Consider the following 19,067-nt stretch of genomic DNA (forward strand, 5'->3'; position numbering starts at 1 on the left):
GTCATCTCTTCTGGATCGATGATGATAAATGCCAGTGTATGAGTCATCGATGACGAATAATATGTGTCTGGAACGCTGAGGTCCAATACAAAAGAAATGTGGTCTTTCTCTTCATGCGTTTTCATTGGTTATGCTAATTGAGCCAATGAAAGCATCAGTCAACAAATCCGCCGATCCATGGTGTGAAAGTCTCAATCTCGGTCATCACCTTCTCTGTTTGGTACTTTTCAGAATAGAAGCTCAAGGTGAGTTCAGCCTCCATTTTGATCAAGGTTCTCCTTTTCAGGTTGCTATGGGACAGAGACCCAGGTGAGCTATAGCCAAGGTTCCTGTCTTGGTTTGGGGAGTTGGTTTAAGTGTTTTCATTGTATTCTTTGAAAGTAGTAAATATAATCAAAAAGTTAACTATGGCCCAATGATAAATATCATATGAGACCTTATGTTGATTAATTGATAATATATAACATTCATATTTATTAATGAATGGTATAATCTATGTTGGTATTAGAGACAAGTCAGGGATATCCAATGGCTGGTTCTTTGGTTTTTGTTATTCAAGTATTTATTTTATTATTATAAGTGAAGTGATGATTTAATTGATACAAATATATAAATAAATGAACTAAACCTGGGCCCAAATGAATCAATGATGATTAACACATGACCATGGATGATGCAAAATAAGGGTCTGGAACGCTGAGGCCCAACACAATCCGTACTCTTTTTCTTTGTTTATTTCATCCTATGCACAGATGTTAAGAAGTTCAAGTGCTTAGACCGAGTTTAAAAATTAGTAATACAGCAATGAGAGCACCATTAAAGATATGTAGATAATAGATGAAGAAGAACAGTAAATTATTATCTAATTAGGAACATATATAATGAGGCAAGAAATATTAATAAAAATTGCCAACATTGATGTCCATTATGAAATGGATGGCTCAAGGGTATCACCTCTCTGGCCAAGTATCAGATAGACTTGAACTATTCAGAGTTGATTTTATTGTTCTGAGTCAATCTCAAGTCTGAAGTTGTTCTTCCTGTTAAGAGAAAACAATGTCTGCATTATAAAAACGTTATAAATTCCTAAATGACTGGGTAAATGAAATGTAGAATGCAAGAGTCAATGGCAATAAATTTGTTGTTTTTTCTCATTGACTGTACTTCGTATTGTTCAAAATGGACACATTCGCGCTGATGAAGCGTTATTCCATGGTGATGCACCTTAATGATTGCATCTCTGTGTTAGAAGCACAGAGACCAATGTGAGTAATAGTCACATTTCTTGTCTTGGTTTCAGTGATTTTTTTTCCTCTGTGTGTGTATACAGTGTACTATTTGAAAGTTCCATATAGGATAACAGAGGGACAATGCAGCTCAGTGATACAGAAGTTTATGAAACATTAATTGATTAATGCATAGATGAGTAACAACATATAATTTAAAAAGAGGTACATTGCTGTGAGAATGATCTATTTATAGATAGCAATATCATGACTCTTCTTGGGATTTGTGAATAATAGGGTTTTTAAATTATTATGAGTGACTTACTGAATTAGTCAATAAACAAATAGAAATGAACAAAGAAAAGAGACTCAATCATGGGCCAATGATGATGATCGTGATGGGAAGAGTCCTGAACGATGAAAACATGGCTGAAACTGAGGTTCAACCCAGATCATAAGTAGTCTATTCCCTGTTTGAAATTATTTCTATAGAGAGATGTCAGGAATATAAAGAAATCATATTCTTATATTGATTTCATAGACTTAGATTTGTTGTTATTAATGGATCTGTGATGGAACCATTAAGCAAGTATAAATAAACATATAAGGAAAAGTAGGGTGAAACTGTCCAAATTGGAACTTTGTGACAAAAGTTACTGTTAACAAACATTGAAAACACTGATGCCCATTAAATAAATGGCTGAGGGTCACCTATTTGACCCAGTTTGGATAGAAATGCATATGTAAGAGTCAGTTTAATTGTTCTGCCTCAGACTAAAGATTGAGCTTTCTCTTTTAACAAAATAGAAAGTATTGAAAGAAAAAATAATAACTACCTAAATACTGAGTAAATGAAATTTGGAAAATAAGGATCATTGGCAATTAGGTCTGAATATTTGTATCATCTCCTGTGTTCTGTACTCCTCAGAATGAAGGCAATAGAGATGATTTAGCATCTTTCATGGGCATGAGCTCTGTGCTTGCCTCTGAATAGTAGGAGGATGGAGATTAATGTGAGTAATAGTCGAAGTTCTTTTCCTCAGTTTGTTTTTTTTATTAAAGTAATTCAATGTATGATTAAGAAATGTGGACTATAAGTAAAGAAGGCAGCTGCATCTCAGTGTTGAGAATTGGTATAAGAATCATTGTATTGATTAATGAATATACAGAAAACTGAGAGTGTTAATGAGAGATGTATTAAAGTAAGAATAATTCTATATACATCAAAGTGCTTCTTGGGCTTCCCTGGTGGCGCAGTGGTTGAGAGTCTGCCTGCCAATGCAGGGGACACGGGTTTGAGCCCTGGTCTGGGAAGATCCCACATGCCGCGGAGCAACTAGGCCCGTGAGCCACAATTACTGAGCCTGCGTGTCTGGAGCTTGTGCTCCGCAACAAGAGAGCCCACGATAGTGAGAGGCCCGTGCACCGCGATGAAGAGTGGCCCCCACTTGCCGCAACTAGAGAAAGCCCTCGCACAGAAATGAAGACCCAACACAGCCATAAATAAATAAATAAATAAATGGATCATCACGTAAGAAAAAAAAAAAAGCTCTTCTTGTTTTTCTAATTGTACTGATAAAATTATTAGTGAATTTGTGATTTACACAATAAAGAAATAGAAATATATTTAGAAAAAAAGGGACAATATTGGATCGATGATGACTACCGGTGGCGTATGAGTTGTGTACGATGAATACGTGTCTGGAGCTCTGAGGTCCGATGCAAAGGGATTCTAGTCCATTTTCCTGTTTGCAGTGACCTTATAGGCAGTGGTTAGGAATATACAAAGATGTTTGTTTTGGTTATTATGACCAGGCATTTTTTCTATTTTTATAACTGAATCAATGAAATAGTGAATATACAGATGTGTAAAATAAAAAAATGATGAATGTGAAGCCTTTTCCAATTATAAAAATATGTGGTTAGGCAAAAATTACTATCGTATATTAATACATTAATATTTATTGAAGGACTTCCCTGGTGGTCCAGTGGTTAAGAATTCGTCTTCCAATGCAGTGGGTGTGGTTTCGATCCCTGGTCGGGGAGCTAAGATCCCACATGCCTCGTGGCCAAAAAAACAAAACATAAAACAGAAGCGATATTGGAACAAATTCAATAAAGACTTTAAAAATGGTCCACATCAAAAAAACCCCATAATTCTTTAAAAAAAAATTTATTGAAAAGACTTGTAACCATTGGGAAAGAAGTGGTATATCACCTCTTTGGCTAGGGGTGATATAGAAAGTGACAGATATTGGTTACTGACTGAGTCAGTTACAACTTTGACATTTGATTTATTAAGGGAAAAAGAAACAAATATTACCATAATTTAGTCAATGCCTCAATTACTGTGCAAATGAATAGTGTGATATTTGGATCAATGGAGAGCGTATCTCAGTATTTTTATCACCTTGTCTGCTTGTTATTCTTCAGGATGGATGTTCCTGCTATTTCAGCTTCTGCTGTGCTCACTTGTCACACCGCCCCTGTGTCAGGAAGGAAACTAAGGTGAACAATGGGCAAGGTTGTTGTCTTGGACTGGTGGTGCGTTTGAGGGTACTCACGGTGTTATTAAAAAGTATTAAGTTAATCAAAAACTTACTCATAGTTCAATGATAAATATAAGAAATATTCTTTTGAATAATCGATAATGGATAGGATTGAGGTTGAAAATTGGAAGAGATGGACCCTTAGTGGGAAACGATTCTGTAAACTGAGGTTAGAGGTATTGAAGAGTCTTATTCTTGGAATATTTAGTGAACCATATATTATTTTTATTATTACCAATTAATTAATGATTTAATCAATACAAATATAGACATGATGGAAGAAAAGAGACTCAGTGATGGACCAATGATGATGATCGTGACGGGAAGAGTCCTGAACGATGAAAACATGTCTGAAACTCTGAGGTCCAACCCAGACCATAGTAGTCTCTTCCTTCTGGTGAAACTGTTTCTGTAGAGAGATGACAAGAATATAAATAGATCATATCTATGTATGGATTTCACAGACTTAGATTTGTTATTATTAATGGATCTGTGTTAGAACCTTTAAGCAAATATAAATAAACATAAGGAAAAATAAGGTGAAACATTGTCCAAATATGAATGTGTTTTGTTTGGCAAAAGATACTGTTAACAAACATTGAAAACACTGCTGCCCATTAAATAAATGGGTGAAGGTCACCTCCTGGTCCAAAGTTAGATAGAAATGCATCAGTAAATACAGTTTAATTGTTCTGCCTCAGACTAAAGATTGAGTTTTTTTCTTTTAAGATAAGAGAGAAAGAAAAACTAATGATACCTAACTACTGAGTAAATGAAATGCAGAAAACAAGGATCAGTGGCGATTAGGTCTCAATATTTTTATCATCTTCTGTGTTGTGTACTCCTCAGAATGAAGGCAGTAGAGATGATTTAGCATCTTCCAAGGACAGGAGCTCTGGTTGCCTCTGTATAATAGGAGGATGGAGATTAATGTGAGTAACAGTTGAAATTCTCTGTTTTTTTATTAAAGTAATTTACTGTATTATTAAGAAACGTGGAATATAAGTAAAGAAGGCAGCTACATCTCAGTGTTGAGTATTGATATACAAACTATTATATTGATTAATGCACATATGGAAAACAATGTATTAAAGAGAGATATATATTTAAGTACAAATTATTCTATATACATCAAGACTTTTCTTGTTTCTCTTTTTTGAGTTGTACTGCTAACATTATTAGTGAATTTTTTATTTAATCAATAAAAAATAGAAATATATGTAGGAAAATAGGAACAATATTGGATCAATGATGATTTCCGGTCATCATTATGAGTGGTATATGGTGACTATACCAATATATTCTGGAACTCTGGAACTCTGAGGAACTCTGAGGTCCAATATTAAATTAATCGAGTCCATTCTCAACTCGAGAAGGCATCCTATAAACAGATGTCAAGAATAAAGGAGGGGCTTATTTGTGGTCTTTGTGTTCATGGATATTCATTCTATTATTGTAATTGGAAAATGTGAGAATCTGTAAATAAATATATAATTAAAAATAAAGATGAATGGAGTAAAACAATTTCCAATTACTGAAATATGTGCTGAGCCAAGAAATACTATTAATGTACCACGGACACCCTGAATTTCAATTAAAAATGAATGGTACCTGACTGTTACCACTTAGGGTAAGGATGAGGGGGCCAAGAGAAGTGATGGACAGTCTTCATCGTGTAGCGCAGTGTCAAGATCAAAATGGTTCGTTTTCATAAGATTTCACATATCTGCTACATTAGGGATAGCTTACATAACGATGTCAATGTGGAAGCAGGGATGAGTGGATTGTCTCCACCATTTTTATCTTCTGCTTTGTTTTATACTCCTCAGAGTGAATGCACTGGACCAGAAATGAGGATTCTTCCTCGAGTGCCAGCCTAGGATGGCATCTTGGTTGTAAGAGCCAGGACACCCATGTGAGCATCATCTAGTTCCTAGTCTGGGGGTGGGTGGATTCTCTAAAAGTAATGACTGTGCTAACAAAATGGGTGAAAGGAAATTAAAGGAGGGCATCTTTATCCCACTGATAAACAAAGAACTGTTATGAAGCAAAAACCTGATAATAAATATGAGAGAGATATGATGACGTGAGAATGGTTCTAGACACAGGTGAGTGATATCGAGGCCTCGCTGGGTTTTGCAAACCCAAGAGTGTCAAAATCGGCATTAGTGAATTAACGCATGAATCAGTGAACCATATAGAATGAAGAGAAGGTCATCTTTTCTGGATCGATGATGATAAATGCCAGCGTATGGGTCATCGATGACGAATAATACGTGTCTGGAACTCTGAGGTCCAATACAAAAGAAATGTGGTCTTTCTCTTCATGCGTTTTCATTGGTTATGCTAATTGATTCAATGAAAGCATCAATCAACAAATCTGCCGATCCATGGTGTGAAAGTCTCAATCTCGGTCATCACCTTCTCTGTTTGGTACTTTTCAGAATAGAAGCTCAAGGTGATTTCAGCCTCCATTTTGATCAAGGTTCTCCATTTCAGGTTGCTGTGGGACAGAGACCCGGGTGGGGTCCTGTCTTGGTTTAGGGAGTTGGTTCAAGTGTTTTCATTGTATTCTCAAACGTAATAGATATCATCAAAAGGTTAACTATGGCCCAATGATAAATATGATATGAAACCTTATGTTGATTTATTGATAATATATAACATTGATATTTATTAATGAAAGGTATAATCTATTTTGGTATTAATTAGAGACAAGTCAGGGGTGTTCGAGTGTCTTGTTCTTTGGTTTTTGTTAATCATGGATTTATTTTATTATTATCAATGAATAAGGATTTAATTGATACAAATATATAAATGAATGAACTAAAACTAGGTCTCAAATGAACCAGTGATGATTAGCAGATGAGTCATGGATGACAAATGAAGAAGGTCTGGAACCTTGAGGCCCAAGCCATTTCATACTCTATTTCTTTGTTTATTTCATCCTATGGGCAGACGTTATGAATGTTTAAAGTTCAAGTTCTAAGATTGAGTTTTAAAATTATTAATACATCAGTGAGAGTACCTTTAAAGATATAGATAATAGATGAAGAAGAACAGATATATTATTGTCTAATTGTGAACATAAATGGTGAGGAAAGAAATAGTAAGAGAAATTCCCAACACTGGTGCCCATTATGAAATCAGTGGATGAAAGATGTTACCTCTGTGGCTAAGATTCAGGTAGACTTGAAGTATTGGAAGTCAATTTTGCTTTTCTGAGTCAGTGTCAAGTATGAGATTTTTCTTTCTTTCAAGAGAAAACAATGTCTACATTAGAAAAAGCTATACATTCCTAAAGGTCTGGGTAAACGAGACATAGAATGCAAGAGTCAATGACGATAAATTTTCTTTCCTTTATTTTTCTCATCGACTGTACTTCATATTGTTCAAAATGGACACATTCGTGCTGATGAAGCATTATTCCATGGTGATGTACCTTATGATTGCATCTCTGGGTTAGAAGCACAGAGACCAATGTGAGTAGTAGTCAAATTTCTTGTCACAGTTTTGTTAATTTCTGTTTGTTTGTTTGTTTTTGTTTGTGTGTGTATTCATTGTATTGTTTGAATGTTCCATATAGAATAACAGAAGGCCAAGTGTAGCTCAGTGATAACTATTGAATTTTATGACACATTAATTGATTACTGCGTCAGTGAAAAACAGCATCTAATTTAAAAAAAGAGATACGTTGATGTGAGAATGATCTATGTACACAATAGGGTTATCATGACTCTTCTAGGGTTTTGTGAATAATAGGGTTTTTTTAGTTATTATGAGTGCATTACTGAATTAGTCAATGAACAGAATTGAACAAAGAAAAGAGACTCAACCATGGACCAATGATGATGATCGTTTCGGGAAGAGTCCTAAACGATGAAAACATGTCTGGAACTCTGAGGTCCAATGCAGACATAAGTAGTATATTTCCTCTGATGAAACTTTTTCTGTTGAGAGGTTTCAGGAATATAAATAGATTATATTCTTGTATTAATGTGTTAAAGTAAGAATAATTCTTTATACATCAAGGTTCTGTTTTTTTTTAATTGTACTGATTAAAATTATTAGTGAATTTGTGATTTACACAATAAAGAAATAGAAATGTATGTAGAAAAAGATGGACAATATTGGTCTGATGATGACTATCCGTGGCATATGGGTTGTGTACGATGAATACGTGTCTGGAGCTCTGAGGTCTGATGCAAATGGAATCTAGTCCATTGTCCTGTTTGAAGTGACCTTATAGGCAATGGTTAGGAATATACAAAGATCTTTGTTTTGGTTATTATTACCGTGCATTTTTTCTATTTTTATAATTGAATCAATGAAATAGTCAATATACAAATATGTAAAATAAAAAAATGATGAAAGTGAAGCCTTTTTCAATTATAAAAATATGTGGTTAGGCAAAAGTTACTATCATATAGTAATACATTAATAAATATTGAAAAGACTGATAACCATTGAGAAAGATGTGGTATAAGGGTGTTACCTCTTTGGGTGATATAGAAAGTGACAGGTATTGGTTACTGACTGAGTCAGTTACAACTTTGACATTTGATTTATTAAGGGAAAAAGAAAAAATTTTACCATAATTTAGTCAAAGCTTCAATTACTGTGCAAATGAATAGTGTGATATTTGGATCAATGGAGAGCGTATCTCAGTATTTTTATCACCTTGTCTGCTTGTTATTCTTCAGGATGGATGTTCCTGCTATTTCAGCTTCTGCTGTGCTCACTTGTCACACCGCCCCTGTGTCAGGAAGGAAACTAAGGTGAACAATGGGCAAGGTTGTTGTCTTGGATTAGGTGATGCGTTTGAGGGTATTCACGGTGCTATGAAAAAGTATTAAATTAATCAAAAACTTACTCATAGTTCAATGATAAATAAAAATATTCTTTTGAATGATTGATAATGGATAGGATTGAGGTCGAATATTGGAAGAGATAGACCCTCAATGGGAAATGATTCTGTAAATTGAGGTTAGGGGTATTGACGGGTCTTATTCTTGGGGTTATTACCAATTAATGATTTAATCAATACAAATATAGAAATGATGGAAGAAAAGAGACTCAGTGATGGACCAATAATGATGATCATGATGGGAAGAGTCCTGAATGATGAAAACATGTCTGAAACTCTGAGGTCCAACCCAGACCATAAGTAGTCTCTTCCTTCTGGTGAAATTGTCTCTATAGAGAGATGACAGGAATATAAATAGATCATATCTTTGTATGGATTTCACGGACTTAGATTTGTTATTATTAATGGATCTCTGATAGAACCATTACACAAATATAAATAAACATAAGGAAAAATAGGGTGAAGCACTGTCCAAATATGAACGTATTTGTTTTGGCAAAAGATACTGTTAATAAACACTGAAAACACTGATGCCCGTTAAATAAATGGCTGAAGGTCACCTCTTTGACCAAGCTTAGATAGAAATGCATCAGTTAAGACAGTTTAATTGTTCTGCCTAAGACTAAAGATTGAGCCTTCTCTTTTAACAAGATAAAAAGTATAGAGAGAAACAGAAAGTAATAAATACCTAAATACTGAGTAAACGAAATGCAGAAAACAAGGATCAGTGGTTATTAGGTCTCAATATATTTTTTTTAAATTTTATTTATTTATTTATTTATTTATTTATTTATTTATTTATTTATTTATTTATTTATTTATTTATGGCTGTGTTGGGTCTTCGTTTCTGTGTGAGGGCTTTCTCTAGTTGCGGCGAGCGGGGGCCCCTCTTCATCGTGGTGCGCGGGCCTCTCACTATCGCGGCCTCTCTTGCTGCGGAGCACAGGCTCCAGACGCGCAGGCTCAGTAATTGTGGCTCACGGGCCTAGTTGCTCTGCGGCATGTGGGATCTTCCCAGACCAGGGCTCGAACCCGTGTCCCCTGCATTGGCAGGCAGACTCTCAACCACTGCACCACCAGGGAAGCCCAGGTCTCAATATTTTTAACATCTTCTGTGTTGTGTACTCCTCAGAATGAAGGCAGTAGAGCTGATTTAGCATCTTCCAAGGACAGGAGCTCTGGTTGCCTCTGTATAATAGGAGGCTGGAGATTAATGTGAGTAACAGTTGAAATTCTCTGTTTTTTTATTAAAGTAATTTACTGTATTATTAAGAAATGTGGAATATAAGTAAAGAAGGCAGCCACATCTCAGTGCTGAGTATGGATATACGAACCATTATATTGATTAATGTATATATGGAAAACAATGTATTATCAAGGAAGATATGTTACAGTAACAATACTTCTGTGTACACCAAGGCTCTTCTTGTTTTATTTTTTGAATTGTACTGCTGAAATTATTAGTGGATTTTTGAGTTAAGCAATAAAGATATAGAAATGTATGTAGAAAAATAGGACCAATATTGGATCGATGATGATTTCTGGTCATCATCAATATGAGTCATATACGATGAATACGTGTCTGGAACTCTGAGGTCCAATATTGAATTAAGCTAGTCCATTCTCAACTCGAGAAGGCATCCTATAGACAGATGTCAGGAAGAGCATCTCATTTTATTATCATCTCCTCTGCTTTATATTCCTCAGAACGGACGCACTGGAGCTGATTGAAGCATCTTGCGTGGTCACGAGCTCTCTGGTTTCATCTGTGCTGTAGGAGTATGAAGACCATGTGAGTAATAGTCAATGTTTTAGTTTGAATGGTTTGTTTAAGGTTATTCACGTATTATTCAAAATATGAAATGTAATCAAGGAAGGAAAAATGCCATGTTAGTATCAGATTGACATGAACTGTTATGTTGATTAATCTATAAATGTATCCTTGAGGTCAGTTTTTGGAACAGAGTTAGTCTCTGGAAAAGATTTTAGAGATAGATATTGACAATATTTTAGTTTATTTTTTATTTATGTGTATTTAGCAATGAATTTATCAATAAACAGATGTTTATGAGAATGAAAAGAAAGAGGGCTTTCATGGGCCAGTGATGGTAAATGGTAGCAGATGAGTCTGGGTAATGAATAATATATGTCTAGATACTGAGGTCCAACAAAATACCTAGTGTATTTCTTGTATTTCATGTTAAGATATACCCAGTATACGTATTTGGTTCATAGATTTAGATTTATTATTATTAATGGATTAATTATAGAACCATTAAATAAATATAAATAACAGGTAAAGAAAAAAGGGTGAACTTTGTCTAACTATAAACATGTGGCGAGACAAGAAATACTATTAATAAAATTGAAAACACTGAAACTCAGTCAGGAATAAATGGATCAAGAGCATCTCTTTGACTAAGGATCATATCAATACAGATAATTAAGAGTCAATTATATTGTTGTGGGTTTGTCTCAAGTTTGCTGTTGTTCATTTTGTTAAGATAAAAATAGCTCCACTGTGAATAATTTATAAATACCTAAATGCATGAGTAAATGAAATGTGGATATCAAGAATCAATGGGGATTATACTTCAACGTTTTTTTATCATCGACTGCTTTGTACTTTGCAGAATGGAAACACTTGAGCTGATTTAAGCAGTGTACCGTGATGGTGACCTCTGTGATTGCATCTCTGTGTTAGGAGAACAGACACCAATGTGAGTAATAGTCAAAGTCTTGTATGGATTTCAGTGATTCCTTTCAGGGTATTTAGTGTATTATTGAAAAGTACCATATGTAATAAGAATGGCCAACTGTAGCCCAGTGATAAATACTGAATTAATATGTAACATAAAAACAAAGGATATAAACAAAGAGATATACTGATGTGAAAATAATTCTATTATATATACAGAATAGGGATTTTAGGGCTTTTCTGGCTTTTTGCGAATAATTGGGTTTTAAAATTATTATTAGTGAATTAATGAATTAGTCAATAAACACTGTAGAAATGAATGAAGAAAATAGGTACAACATTGGATCCATGATGACTGTTCGGTGCGTTATGAGTCGTTTACGATGAATACGTGTCTGGAACTCTGAGGTCCAATGCAAATGGATTCTGGCCCATTGCCCCTATTTCAGGTGATCCTATAGACACATGTCAGGATTATACAAGGATCTTGTTTTATGTTCATTCATTTTCTTTTTATTTTTATAATTGGATCAATCAAATAATAAATAGATAAATAAAGATGAAGGTGGTGGAACTTTCTCCAATTATAGAAATACGTGGTTAGGCAAGAAATACTATCAACATATATTAAAAACAAATGTATGTTAGGAAACATATGGTACAAGGGGGGTATTCTTTGACTAAGGATGATATAGTTATTGATAAGTCAAATTTTCATGTTCTCTGTCATTGTCAAGATCGATATTGTTCATTTACTTAGGAGAAAATAAAATACAAATTATCCCAATTCACTACCTACCTAAATGACTGACTAAATGAAAGGTGGAATTCAAGGACTAATGAAAATAATATCTTAACGTCTTTTTTTATCTTCTACTTTGTCTTGTACTCCTTAGAATCGTTGCAATGGGCTGACTTAAGTTTTCCACCGATGTCACGAATCCTGTGGTTGCATCTATGTGTTAAGAGCTTGGAGAGCAAAGTGAGTAATAGTCAAAATTATTTTCTTGGTTTTGTGGTTTTGTTTTTTATAAGATTTTCACTGCATTCTTAAAACCTGAGAGGGAATTCCCTGGTGGTCCAGTGGTTAAGACTTCACCTTCTGTTGCACAGGGTGCGGGTTCGATCCCTGGTCAGGGAGCTGAGATCCCACATGCCGTGGGGCCAAAAAACAAAAACATAAAACAGAAACAATATTGTAACAAATTCAATAAGGACTTTAAAAATGGTCCACATCAAAAAATCTTTAAAAAAAAATGTGAAATATAATTGATGATTGTCGACCATGGCTAAACAGTAAAAGTAGGGTTAATATGAAGCATTAATGAATCTATATAGGATTCATGTTAATGAATCTATATAGGAAACTTTGAGGTCAATTAATGACAGTTTCTGTGGGAAGTAATTCTGTAGACAGATGAAAGAGCCAAAGACCTTGTTTGTTTTAAGTTTTTGTGACCGTGAAGCATTTATTTTATTATTATTAGTGAATTGATGTATTAATCAATAAAAAGTGTTGACGTGAATGAAGGTAATGAAGACCAAATCTGAATAAACAATGATGACTTGTGGTATGAGTCTTTGATGAGAAACACTACGGGTCTGGAGTTCTGAGGCCCAACACAAAAGAAATCTAATATTCTCCCCTCTTTTGAAGTGATTCTGTAGGGAAATGCCAGGCATATATGAGGATCATGTTCTTAGTCTTAGTGTACAGAAATACTTAAAAGTATTATTATTAAGAAATCAATGACAGGATAAGTAAATAAATAGGTAAGTAAATAAACATGAAGAGCGGAAACACTGTTCATTGTTAAAAAGTATTATGAAGAAATCTGATGATGTAAATTGGGATGGAAAATAAAATGATCAAGTGTATATGTCTTCGAGTGAGAATAATAGTGATAATTGTCATTTACTGATTCAGTTACAACTTTGACATTTGATTTCTTAAGAGCACAATAATTAAATCTTATCATAAATTAGTAAATGCCTAAATGACTATGCAGATGAGTTGTCGAAACGTTAAATCAGTGGAGAGAAAGTCTCAACATTTTTATCATCTTGTCTGCTTTCAGAACAGATGCTGGAGATGACTTCAGCTCCTGTTGTCATCAAGATTGTCTGCTGCTTCCTTGTGTGGAAAGAGACCAAGGTGAGTAATGGTCCACACTGTTGTCTTGGATTGCGTCATCTGTTTATGGGTATTTACAGTATTATTCAAAAGTATTAGATTCATTAAAAAATTCCTAATGATAAATAGGATATGAAACATTATATTGATTAATCAATAATGTGCAGGATTGAGGTCTGTTGATAAAAAAGATATAGTCTGTGTGGAAAATGATTCTGTTAACCAGTGTTAGGAATCTTGTCTTAGAGTTTTTATGAACCATGTATTATTTTTATTCTTATCAATGAATTCATAATTTAATCAGTACAAACATACAAATGAAGAGGAACAGACCAAATCATGGACCAGTGATGATGTCTGATGGCACAGGAGTCATGGACGATGAAAAAATTTGTGTCTGAAACTCTGAGGTCCAACACAGAACAAAATTAACCTGTTCCTCTGTTGAAATTGTTTCTATAAAGAGATGTGAGACATATATAAAGATCATATTCTTGTATTCATTTCATAACTTAGATTTGTTACTATTATGGAATTACTATAGAATCATTAGACAAATATAAATACATACATTAAAAAAAAATAGGGTGAAGCATTGTCCAATTATGAATGTATGTTGCGTGGCAAAAGATATTATTAATAAAATTGAAAACATTGATACCTATTCAGAAATGGTGATTAAGTCTCATTTTTTTTATTGTCTGCTCCGTGTTGTACTTCTCAGTACAGATGCACTCGAGCTGCTTTCAGCATCTTCCACCCTCATGAGCTCTACGGTTGCCTGTATATACTAGGAAGACAGAGATTAATGTGAGTAATAGTGAAGTTACTGTCTTGGTTTCAGTGTTGTTTTTTTTTTAAAGTTATTCATTTAAAAGTGCAAAATAGATTTAGAGAATGCAACTCTATCTCAGTGATAAATATGGGATAAAGTTATCATCATATCAATGTATATATGAAAAACTGAGGATAATTAATGAGAGATATACTGTTGTGAGACTAATTCCATATATAGATTAGGGACACAAAAAGTATTCTTGAGTTTTTGTGAATCATCACATTTAAAAATGATTATTAATGAGGTAATGATTTAATCGACAAACCTATAGAAATTAATGAAAAAAAGGAGGGGCAATACTGGATCAGTGATGACCACTGATGGTGTATGAGTCATATATGATGAGTGTGTGTCTGGAACGTGGTCCAACCTGAAAAAAATCTAGTTCATTATCTCTGTTTGAATCGACCCTTTAAACTAATGGCAGGAATGTATGAGGAAAAATAATATTATAATTTGGAATGGACAATAAACGTACCGTGTGTATTTTGCCAAGTGTGTTTTGTCTTTGATGAAAGGATGATAACAGAACCTTGTAAGTAACAGTCAGTCATTGTTGAGTCAGTTTCCAGTTTGACAATTTGATTTATTAAGAAGAAATATATTAACCTATTTTAATAAATACCTCAACAGCTATGTAAATGAATGGTGTAATCTATAGATCAATGGATAGAATGTCTTATTTTTTTATCATCTGCTCCTCTTTTTGCTCCTCAGAAGGGACCCACTCGAGCTTATTTAAAGATTCTTCCAAAGTCACAAGCTGTATGGTTGCATCTTTGTATGAGGAGCGTGGAGAGCAGCATAATAGTCAAAGTTCTCGACTTGGTTTGAGTGGTTTTTTTAAAACAACTGTTCACTGTATTATTAAAAAGTATTGAATATAATCAAAGAAAGCCAACCATACTGATGCTTAATATCAGATTCATATGAAGCATTACATTGATTAATCCATAAATGGAACATTGAGTTCAGTTAATTGAAAGAGATGATTGACATGAATGAGTCTATAGGTGGATGTTATGAGATATTCAAGAATCTTATTCTTGTCTTTTTTTGGTGATTTACATGTATTTCCTTATTAGTGAATTAGTAAACAAATATTGGTGACATAAAGAGAAAGTTGGCCAATCATGGTCTAATGATGACGACTAGTGTATGAGTCATGAATTCATGAGATGAATTCTACGTGTCCAGAAGTCTGAGGACCAACACAAAGATACTCTATCTATTCATCATATTTTAAGTGACTATAGATAGATTTCAGGATTATACAGTGATCTTTTTCTTGGTCTTTGTGCTCATGAATTTAAAAAATATAATTATAAAAGAATCAATGGCAGAATAAATTAACAAATGTATAAATGAATAAAGATGAAGAGGGGTGAAGCACTGTTAATTAATAAAATATTTAGTCAGCAAAATGAATATTAATATATACTGGAATAGATAATAAAATGGACCAAATATATTATGTCTTGAACTAAATAAGCATGATATTGACAGTGATAAGTAGTAGTCAGTTATTGCACTGAGTCAGTTGCATGTTTGATATTTATTGTATTGAAAGAAAAATAAAAATTACCATGAATTAATAAGCACTTAAATGACTATGTACATGGAGGATGGAAATTGTGGATAAATGAAGAGAAGAGAATGTCTCAACATTTTTTTATCATTAGGGTTGGTACTCTTCAGAACGGATGCACCGAGCTGATCTTAGGTTCTGTCGTGATCAAATTATGTTGCCTCTCTGTCAGGAAAGAGAACAGATGAGTAGTAGTAGTCAGAGATCTTATTTTGGTTTCAGTTATTTGTTTGAGTATTCCTGGCATTATTAAAAAGTACTAAATATAATGAAAAATTATCCATAATAGATAATAAGAGATGTCATAGGAACCATCGTGTTGACTAATCAATGTTGAAGTCACTTAATGAAAAAATATAGTGTATATGGGAAAAGATTCTGTAGACAGACTTCAGGAATATTTAAGGATCTTGTTCGTTTGTTTTCTTAAATAATTTGATTTTTGTTAAAATCCATGAATGAATTATTTAATTGATACCAATGTAAAACAAATGAAGAAAACGAGGGTCTAATGTGGACCATTAATGATGTCTGGGGCATGTGAGTCACGGATGATGAGTAATATGTGTGTGGAACTCGGGGTCAACCTGAGATCTAGTCTATTCCCTCTGTTTGAGATGATCCTATAGACAGATGTCAGCAATATACAAATATCATGTTCTTATTTAGATTCATAGATTTAGATTTGCTATTACTAATGAATCAATGATAGAACCATTAAACAAATATAAATAAAGAGGAGGAGAGTGAAGCATTTTTCAACATGAACATATGTGGTGAGACAAAAAATATTGCTCATAAAAGTTTTCATGTTAATATTAAAAAGTTGTTCCTTAAGAAATAAATGATTCAAGAATGTTACCTCTTAGGTTTAGGATCATCTGGGCACTGTTTTGTAAGAATCAATTTTTTGATCTGGATCAGTTCCAAGTTTAAGGTTAGTCCTTTTTTGTTAAGGAAAAATGTATATTTATGCAAAATTAATAAATACCTCAATGAGTAACTGAAATGCAGAAATCAAGGATCAATGGAGATAAGGTCTGAGTTTTTTTGATTTCTTTGTCCTGCTTTGTACTCTTCAGAATGAATGCACTTGAGCTGATTTAAGCACCTTCCATTGTCAGGAGCTTTCTGGTTACATCTGTGTTAGGAACATGAAGACCATGTGAGTAATAGTCAAAGTTCTTGTCTTGGTTTGGTTGGTTTTTTAAGAGTATTCAAAATATTATTAAAAAGTGTGAAAAATAATCAAAGATGGTCAACTCTAGACTAGCAATAAATATGAGATTGATATGATGCATTGTATTGTTTATTGAATGTTTGTAAAACTGAGGATATAGTGAAAGATATATATTGATGTGAGAATTATTCTGTGTACAGATTATGTATGTAAAAACTCTTCTTGGGTTTTTGTGAATCATGGTGAGTTAAAATTATTATTAGTGCATTAGTGAGTTGATCAATAAACACATAGAAATGAACGAAGAAAAAGAGGGGCAGTACTGGATCGATGATGACCACTGGTGGCGTATGAGTCTTGCATGATGAATACGTGTCTGGAACTCTGAGGTCCAACCGGAAAGAATTACCATAAACTAATAAATATTAAATGACTGAGTCCATGAAAGGTGGAATGCAAACAGTCAATGCATAGACGGTCTCAAACTTTACTTTTTGTTCTTTTTTGTACTCCTCAGAATGGTCACTCCTGCACTGATTTTAGCATTCTGCTGTGGCCTCAAACTCAGTTGTCTTAGGAACATGGAGACCAGTGTGAGTAATAGTCAAAGTTCTTGTCTTGGTTTGGGTGGTTTATGGTGGTCAATGCATTATTAAGAAATAGGAAATATAATCAAAGAAGGGCAACCATAGTCCAATAATGAACATGGAAACATGTTGAGGTATCCATGTATGAAACACTGAGGTCAATTCAAGAAACAGATCTAGTGTCTAGGAAATGATTTTATAGATCTACATTAGGGATATCAAGGTTCTTATTTTGGGTTTTTTCTGATTCATGTATATTTCTTTATGTGTAAGTCGTAACTTAATAAATAAAATCAATAGGCAAAGTATAAATGAAGAAAAAGATTCCGTGCTTGGACCTTTGCTAACGACTGGTGGTGTCTGAGTCAAGGATGTTGAATAATACGTGTCAGGACATCTGAGGTCCACCACAAGAAGAAATCTAATCTATGTCTGTATTGGAAATGATCTTATAGACAGTTGTTTCCAATATTCAGTTATCCTGTTTTTGCGCTTTTGTGGGTCAAGGATAATGATTATATTAGTATAAGTGAATTAATGCATGGAGGTTTAACAAATAGGAATAAGTGAATAAAAACATGGCCAGTCCTGGACCAACTATCGCAGACGTGATGAAACAAGTATCAGTACTAATCTATTTTTGAGCAGTTGGGATTCATGTTCCTTCTCTCTCAGAATGCAGCACATACAGACAGATGCATGAATTGTCAATGTTCTCATTCTGGGATGTCTTTGGTCTACTGGTTGTTTGTTTTATTACTAATTCGGAAACATGTTTATAAAATTAAATAAAAGATTAAGTGCTGTTTAAATTAAAGAAGGCCAGTGATAAAAGTTTGTTAGGCAGCATGAGCTATTTTGCTCACTGAATTCCATTGCAGAGTTACACAGTCTGTTTTCAGCTTGGTAATGAGCAGCAAACTGTGCATGTATTACTATTATTCATGCTATTGCATTGAGCGTGTGCAATTTTATCATTACAGTGAACAAATGAATAAGTTAATAACAATCACTAGCTCAAAGGGACAAAGTGTGGGCCAGTAATGAGCGTGTCTTGAAATAATTACGATTTAACCAGTTCCATTCAGTTGATGTCCCTCTTAGAGCAGAAATTCTGGCTCTTGCTAGTTTGACTAAGAAGAACATTGATATATACAGTAGCATTTCTGTTCAGGGTTTTGGAGGTTTTAAACGTTCCATTTCTTTAAAAAGAATGAATAGTGTCTGAATTAATTTATGAATAAATAAATAAATAAAGTAGGATTGAGTATTGTTCATTGGTATGAAATTGCCTTGGAACAAGGGCTGAGATGAAACTAATTCTGCACAAGTAAGGCTCAGAGATTCAGGTGGTTGTATGTATGTGTGGAGCATTGAGACGGATACCTCACAGATGCTCT

The 19,067-nt window shown here is 33.9% G+C and overlaps 1 long non-coding RNA gene, 13 other non-coding genes and 4 pseudogenes across 14 annotated transcripts; all 18 read left to right on the top strand.

Annotated features, from left to right (window-relative positions):
• Positions 1-11: 11 nt before the first annotated feature.
• LOC118891490 lies at positions 12-86 on the top strand. The gene has a single exon (XR_005019057.1). It is a non-coding gene; the product is annotated as a small nucleolar RNA SNORD113/SNORD114 family (small nucleolar RNA).
• Positions 87-1,988: 1,902 nt separating this feature from the next.
• LOC118890616 lies at positions 1,989-9,856 on the top strand. Its single transcript, XR_005018769.1, has 6 exons — positions 1,989-2,239; positions 3,660-3,734; positions 4,625-4,707; positions 5,605-5,690; positions 8,479-8,553; positions 9,775-9,856. It is a non-coding gene; the product is annotated as an uncharacterized LOC118890616 (long non-coding RNA).
• LOC118891475 lies at positions 2,875-2,946 on the top strand. The gene has a single exon (XR_005019044.1). It is a non-coding gene; the product is annotated as a small nucleolar RNA SNORD113/SNORD114 family (small nucleolar RNA).
• On the top strand, positions 4,073-4,144 carry LOC118891513. Its single transcript, XR_005019076.1, has one exon. It is a non-coding gene; the product is annotated as a small nucleolar RNA SNORD113/SNORD114 family (small nucleolar RNA).
• On the top strand, positions 5,017-5,115 carry LOC118891529 (annotated as a pseudogene).
• On the top strand, positions 6,000-6,074 carry LOC118891482. The gene has a single exon (XR_005019051.1). It is a non-coding gene; the product is annotated as a small nucleolar RNA SNORD113/SNORD114 family (small nucleolar RNA).
• On the top strand, positions 7,614-7,685 carry LOC118891512. Its single transcript, XR_005019075.1, has one exon. It is a non-coding gene; the product is annotated as a small nucleolar RNA SNORD113/SNORD114 family (small nucleolar RNA).
• On the top strand, positions 7,907-7,978 carry LOC118891511. The gene has a single exon (XR_005019074.1). It is a non-coding gene; the product is annotated as a small nucleolar RNA SNORD113/SNORD114 family (small nucleolar RNA).
• On the top strand, positions 8,859-8,930 carry LOC118891519. Its single transcript, XR_005019082.1, has one exon. It is a non-coding gene; the product is annotated as a small nucleolar RNA SNORD113/SNORD114 family (small nucleolar RNA).
• A 310-nt stretch (positions 9,857-10,166) lies between the features above and the next one.
• Positions 10,167-10,243, top strand: LOC118891500 (annotated as a pseudogene).
• Positions 10,244-10,737: 494 nt separating this feature from the next.
• On the top strand, positions 10,738-10,810 carry LOC118891530. The gene has a single exon (XR_005019089.1). It is a non-coding gene; the product is annotated as a small nucleolar RNA SNORD113/SNORD114 family (small nucleolar RNA).
• Positions 10,811-11,681: 871 nt separating this feature from the next.
• On the top strand, positions 11,682-11,754 carry LOC118891494. Its single transcript, XR_005019061.1, has one exon. It is a non-coding gene; the product is annotated as a small nucleolar RNA SNORD113/SNORD114 family (small nucleolar RNA).
• Positions 11,755-13,814: 2,060 nt separating this feature from the next.
• LOC118891488 lies at positions 13,815-13,890 on the top strand (annotated as a pseudogene).
• Positions 13,891-14,612: 722 nt separating this feature from the next.
• On the top strand, positions 14,613-14,681 carry LOC118891502. Its single transcript, XR_005019068.1, has one exon. It is a non-coding gene; the product is annotated as a small nucleolar RNA SNORD113/SNORD114 family (small nucleolar RNA).
• A 765-nt stretch (positions 14,682-15,446) lies between these two features.
• Positions 15,447-15,524, top strand: LOC118891528 (annotated as a pseudogene).
• Positions 15,525-16,414: 890 nt separating this feature from the next.
• On the top strand, positions 16,415-16,487 carry LOC118891525. The gene has a single exon (XR_005019087.1). It is a non-coding gene; the product is annotated as a small nucleolar RNA SNORD113/SNORD114 family (small nucleolar RNA).
• A 916-nt stretch (positions 16,488-17,403) lies between these two features.
• Positions 17,404-17,475, top strand: LOC118891461. The gene has a single exon (XR_005019031.1). It is a non-coding gene; the product is annotated as a small nucleolar RNA SNORD113/SNORD114 family (small nucleolar RNA).
• Positions 17,476-18,000: 525 nt separating this feature from the next.
• LOC118891496 lies at positions 18,001-18,075 on the top strand. The gene has a single exon (XR_005019063.1). It is a non-coding gene; the product is annotated as a small nucleolar RNA SNORD113/SNORD114 family (small nucleolar RNA).
• The last annotated feature ends 992 nt before the right edge of the window (positions 18,076-19,067 follow it).

This window comes from Balaenoptera musculus, chromosome 2 (genome assembly GCF_009873245.2).
Source record: "Balaenoptera musculus isolate JJ_BM4_2016_0621 chromosome 2, mBalMus1.pri.v3, whole genome shotgun sequence".
Taxonomy (NCBI): Eukaryota; Metazoa; Chordata; class Mammalia; order Artiodactyla; family Balaenopteridae; genus Balaenoptera; species Balaenoptera musculus.